This window comes from Camelina sativa, chromosome 12, assembly GCF_000633955.1.
Source record: "Camelina sativa cultivar DH55 chromosome 12, Cs, whole genome shotgun sequence".
NCBI lineage: Eukaryota > Viridiplantae > Streptophyta > Magnoliopsida > Brassicales > Brassicaceae > Camelina > Camelina sativa.
In genome coordinates, this window is record NC_025696.1 from 11,883,006 (window position 1) to 11,889,092 (window position 6,087).

The following is a 6,087-nucleotide window of genomic DNA, read 5'->3' on the forward strand; positions in this document are numbered from 1 at the left end:
GCGTCGGTGTCAGATGCTGGTTCGCATCCTCGGCGTGACCTCATCGTTCGATAAGTGGTCATGATTTCATTGGGCTGGTGGAGTGTGAGGTAGGTCTTGGCGTGTGTTTCACTTATGCTCGGCGTATCGATGCTTTCTACCGGGATGATTCGTCGAAGATCAGGATCCGACGTCGAGGCGAGTGTTGCTAAAGCATCGGCCGGAGCATTGTCTCCTTTGGGGATTTTGATGAGCTTGAACTCGTCAAAGTGTTTTGACAAAATCCTAATGACGTCAAGGTAGGCGGCCATACGTTCGCTTTTGGTTTCGTATTCGCCGCTGAACTGGTTGGTGACGAGCTGAGATTCGCAAAAAGCTCGTATTCGCTTGATCTGCATTCCGTTGGCGAGCTTAAGCCTGGCGATGAGTGCTTCATACTCGGCGACGTTGTTGGTTGCTTGGAATCGGAGACGGAAGGATTGTTCCAAAATTTCTCCGGTCGGCGAAGTTAGTCGAATCCCTATTCCTGACCCAAGATGAGAGGATGCTCCGTCCACATGCAGGGTCCACCGGTCATCTGACGGGTCAGTGGGTGTTTGTTCGGCTTCCCCAAACGGTAGCTCGATCAAAAAGTCGGCGAGTACTTGGGACTTTGCAGCCGGACGAGTTCGATACTCGATGTCGTACTCGCTAAGTTCGATTGCCCATTTCGTCAGTCGATCAGATTGGTTCGGGCTATGCAGTATAGACCGTAAAGGTTGGTTGGACAGGACAGCGACAGTGTGTGACTAGAAATACGGTCGGAGCTTTCTTGCGGACGTAACGACTGCCAGGGCAACCTTCTCGACTGTCGGGTAGCGAGTTTCCGCGTCGTCGAGTGATTTGCTTATATAAAAGATGGGTCGTTGCTCTCCCCGATCGTACTTAACAAGTACACCACTGACGGCCGACTCTGAGACCGCAATATAAAGAAATAAGATTTCGCCAAGCTCCGGCTTTGCTAAGATCGGTGGGGTCGATAAATAGTTCTTTAGCTCGTTGAACGCGCTGTGACAGGCTTCGGTCCACTCGAACTTTCCCTTGGTTTTGAGAAGCTGGTAAAATGGTAGACACTTGTCGGTTGATCTGGATATAAAACGATTTAGAGCAGCGATCCGTCCAGTTAGTCGTTGCACTTCTCTAACATTCTTTGGTAGTGGCAAATCGATGATTGCCTTGATTTGCTTTGGGTTTGCCTCGATGCCTCGTCTGGTTACCAGGTACCCAAGGAATTCGCCGGACTTAACTGCAAACGTGCATTTGGCCGGATTCAGCTTCATCCCATATTTGTTTAGGGTATCAAAACACTGTCGCAGATGAGTGATATGATCCTTTGCGAGTTGTGATTTGATGAGCATGTCATCAATATAGACTTCCATTGTCCGGCCAAGTTGTTCGGCGAACATTTTATTGACTAGTCGTTGATACGTTGCTCCGGCATTTTTCAGGCTGAAAGGCATAACCTTATAACAATAGGTCCCTCTATCTGTGATGAACGACATTTTCTCCTGGTCGTCCTTATGCATTAGAATCTGGTTGTAACCAGAGAAGGCGTCCATAAAGGTGAACAGCTCATTGCCTACGGTTGCTTCGACGAGTTGATCAATCCGTGACAATGGGAAGCTATCCTTCGGGCAAGCCTTATTAAGATCGGTAAAATCTACGCAGACTCGCCACTTTCCGTTCTTCTTTTTGACGACCACCGGGTTAGCTAACCACTCAGGATACTTTACTTCTACGATTGACCCGGCGCCAAGGAGTTTGTCAACTTCGTCGTTCACTGCTTGTGATCGTTCGGGACCTAGCTTGCGCCATTTCTGCTTGACCGGCTTATGTGTTGGGTCGGCATTGAGTTCGTGGGTCGTGACGCTTGGGTCGATCCCCTTCATGTCAGTCATGCTCCATGCGAATGTCGAGATGTTGGTTTTGAGGAAAAGTATCAACTCGCTTCGCATGGCGGATGTTATCTCTGTGCCGATATTCACGCATCGTTTTTTGTCGTTCTCGTCAAGGCTCACCTCCTCGACCACGGCAATGCCTTGCTGGACAGCAGTTGGCTTCCCTTCTGTCGGCGACGTGCTATCGTCGCCGACCCGCTGCTTTGATTGCTATAATTTATTTCCGGTGCAAATTTTATGCTCGATCAGGAAGCAGGCCCGAGCGGTTTGCTGATTGCCACGTAGTGTGTATACTCCTTTTGAAGTTGGGAACTTAACACACTGATGATACGTCGACGGGACAGCTTTCATCTTGTGAAGCCATGGAGTGCCAAGGATAACGTTGTAGATCGTCGGCTTGTCAATAACCGCGAACCAAAAGTATCTGGCTATCCCCCCGACGAAGATTGGTAAGATGATGGTGCCAACGAACATAAGGTGATCGCCATCGAAGCCCGTCAGAGAATGACATTCTGGCATAATGTCGCTTTCACCGACTTCCATTTTTGCCAAGACGTCTCTGAAGATGACATTGACCGAGCTTCCGGTGTCGATCAATATTCTTGTCACCTCGCTTTCACCGATCAAGAGCTCGACGACCAACAGATCGTTATGCGGCAAGTCCAAACCTTCTAGATCTTTTCCGTCAAAAGTGATTGGCATGCTTTCAGCCTCGAACCTTGACAGCCAAGATTTCGTCATTTCGGCCTTCTTGGTATAATCTCTGATCGCTCTGACCGAATCGTTGCATCCGGCTAGTCCGCCCATTATCATGTTGATCCGTCTTATCGTTGGAGGGCGTTGGTCGGGCTTGCGATCTGTATGCGGTCGTTTTTCGTGACCGCTGTCTTCGCGTCGGTCGGCGAGTAGATTTTGAATTTCCATCTCGTCTTCGATTTGATCGGCAAGTATCTTGGAATCTTTGACATATTTTCGAGCGATATTTTCAGCGTGCTTGGCATCGCTTCGTCCAGGTCAGACCGTCTTGCTTCTATCGGGCTCGACGACTATTGTCCCTTTCTTGTATCGCTCCATTAAGACCTTCTGGAGGTAATGACATTTGTCAGTCGTATGGGTGGTACTTTGATGGTAGTCGCAATACGGGGTTGCACTATTTTCACCTCCCTCCTTCCGGATATACTTGTTTTCGCCGATTGCAAAGGTTCGACGAGTTCGATCTTGGTTTTTGGTGAAATGTTGTCGAGGTTCGATGTAATCGACCTTTGGAGCTGCGGCTACAGGCTGTTTAGTTATCGCACTTGCCTCTGAAGAATGCTTCTTGGCGTTGATAGCCGTCTCCTCTTCGTGTTCAATGTGTTTCGCAGCTCGGAGCAATGCCTCGGCTACGGTGTCGACGTGCGTTAAAGATAGTTCTTCCTTGAATCGAGATTCATTGCAGAGCGCGTTTCGAAGTGCAACGATTGCGGTAGCATCCGGAATTGAAATATTGACGTAGATCTCCTTGAATCGTCCGATAAAGGACCGTAGCGATTCGCCCTTATACTGAGTTAAGGCATACAAGTCAGCGTGGGAATTCTTGTCCTCGATCAAAACCGAAAACTGCTTCAAAAACTCAGTTATCAGCTTCCTGATACCATCGATGGATCCAGGTGGGAGTCTCGAGAACCAGCTCAAGGCGGTTCCCGTTAGATGCTCGGCGAAAACTTGACAAGCTCCAGCGTCGTATTCCGCCGGGCTGAATCGTAAAGGGCCGAGGGCTACGCCGAAGGTGAGCAAGAAATCTTGCGGGTCGACCGTTCCGTCATAGTGACCCAACCTTGGCTTGACTGCCCGTTTGACCGCTGTTGTAGCGAGTTTTCGAGTGAATGGAGTTCGCTGTGTTGCTTCGAGCATAAGTCCGACTTCGGGTGCCTTATCCGTTGCTTTCTGGATCATCGCTGCCATTTCTTTCATTTGCTCTTTAATTACTTTTAGCTCGGCGTCCTTCGTTAGATCTGTCACTTCGTTATTTCGCTCGGTAAGGCGTTGGGCAGGGTTACGTTCTAATCCACTGGTTTGCACATACGACCCTGGCGTTGTTCTTGCCGAGTTGAAGTTCATTGGGTTGAGCCGAGCATTGTGGAGATGATTGATTCCATCTTGCGTGTTAAACTGTGCCGCGGTGAGTGCATCCAACCGGCTGTTAGTTCGCTCTTCTTGCTGGTCGAGGCGTGTTAGGATTCCGCGGAACAGCTCGTCTATGCTGGAGATGGGCTGATTGCCGAGCAACGTAAGTTGCGTTGGGGCCTGTGCTGGTTCTGCAGTCGCAGGGGTCGCCAGGTTTGTTGCTATGACGAAAGTCTCTGGGCTTTCCACCGTGACGACCTTCCTTGGAGCATCCGGTGTGGGGAGGACTGTCTGCTCCGTTTGCTCCGTTGCCGGGGTAGTCGTTCCCCCCGACGAGCTTGCTTCTTTGCTTCTTTCCTTGTTAATTACTGTCATCTCGTCTAGTCTGTGTAGGTCCGTTCTTCAATTCTTTAGAAAAATTCGACTTGGCTCCCCCTACCTAGCGCGCCAAATTGTTGATGTCAGGATCAGTCACAATTAGTATGTTTAGTTCGGTCAAAGGAGGGTCGAAGTTCTCTTTTATTATATTGGTGCGAGACACAAAAGACGGGTTACAACACGACGTAAACGAGCTACAAACGTGGACGAGGATAATAGACGAGCTGTTATCTCGTCGATTCTTCGAGCCATTGATTCTAAAACCGTTGACTTCTGCTTGGACGAGCTGGGGCTCTTGTACTTGCTGTACTACTTCTCTTGCCTTTTTTTCCCATCCTCTTTTTCAAAGGCCGTACGCCTGCATTTATAGGGAATCGTGTCGGTTCGTTCAGCAAAAGACCATAACACCCCTCCTTCCTTGAGAGGCCTATTTTGGGCCTTTTGCTGGGCTAGGCCTTTTGTTGGGGTGGGATCTACCCCAAACGGTTAGATCCAACATATATAAGGCTACTGTATGTTTACTTTCGTTTTTTTTAATCCAAAGTTTCTATAGGAAAAAACATATGTAAATGGGTCATGTTGGTGCATCACAACAGTCCTGGTCTTTCTAACATGTTTCATGCTTCAGGTGCTGGAGCAACTAGATGTGTTCTCAGAGGATGATATCGAAGAAGCTTCCAAAGCCCTTAATTATGTATGTGGTCTCGATCTCATTGTGTCTTTAGTTATTATTATGTACTATTTTATTAGAACTGACAAACCAAAGGGACTGTAATTATGATATGACCATACTTCTAATTAAACATTGGATCACATCTTACATATAGATTCCAATCAAGCAGCTGTACTTTCTTATCGAAATGGCAGCCCGAAGAGATGGCAGGTGTAAAGGGAGTATCTACACCAGAAAGGAGAAACTCAACATCGCTCACTTCTTATATTGCCTCGGTGGAGTTACAGGAATTTAGCTTCGGTTTAAATCGTATTGGATTATTAAACTCTATACAATTTAACTAAAACCAACAAGATTTTTTATTTAAATATGTGGTTATGGTTTTATTTTAGTAATCATTTTTCTTTTGCCAAAAATTAATATTTGATTCATGAGAGACTTTAACTTGGTCACTACATGGTTTATGATGGGACAATTCTTGGATTCATCCCTAGGGGTGAACCTCTCTTATTCACCCCCACTTAATTGAGGAAACAAATTATTAATTAAAAAACCAAAATCTGTATATCATTTAATTTTAAAGTTATTAATTCTAAACATTATATTATAGTTTTTAATTATAACATCTAAATCCAAATTACTTTTTTATAAGTCTAAACCAACATATAATTTTGTTTATTTGTGTAATTTAAACCCTAACCACTCTTTTATAAACCTAAATTGAAATACAATTTTGTTTAATTGTAAAATCTAAACCCTAACCACTCTTTTATAAATTTAAATCGACATATAAATTTGTTTGATCGTAAAATCTAAACTCTAAACCCTAACCACTCTTTTGTAAACTCAAACCGACATATAATTTCGTTTTAAAATCTAAACCCTAATCACTATTTTGTAAACCCAAACCGACATATAATTTTGTTTAATTGTAAAATCTAAACCCTAATCACTCTTTTGTAAATCCAAACCGACATATAATATTGTTTAATTGTAAATTTACACTCTAATCAT

The 6,087-nt window shown here is 45.5% G+C and overlaps 1 pseudogene; it reads left to right on the forward strand.

The window, feature by feature from the left end:
- LOC104733419 overlaps window positions 1-5,368 on the forward strand; it is a 24,189-nt pseudogene extending 18,821 nt beyond the window's left edge.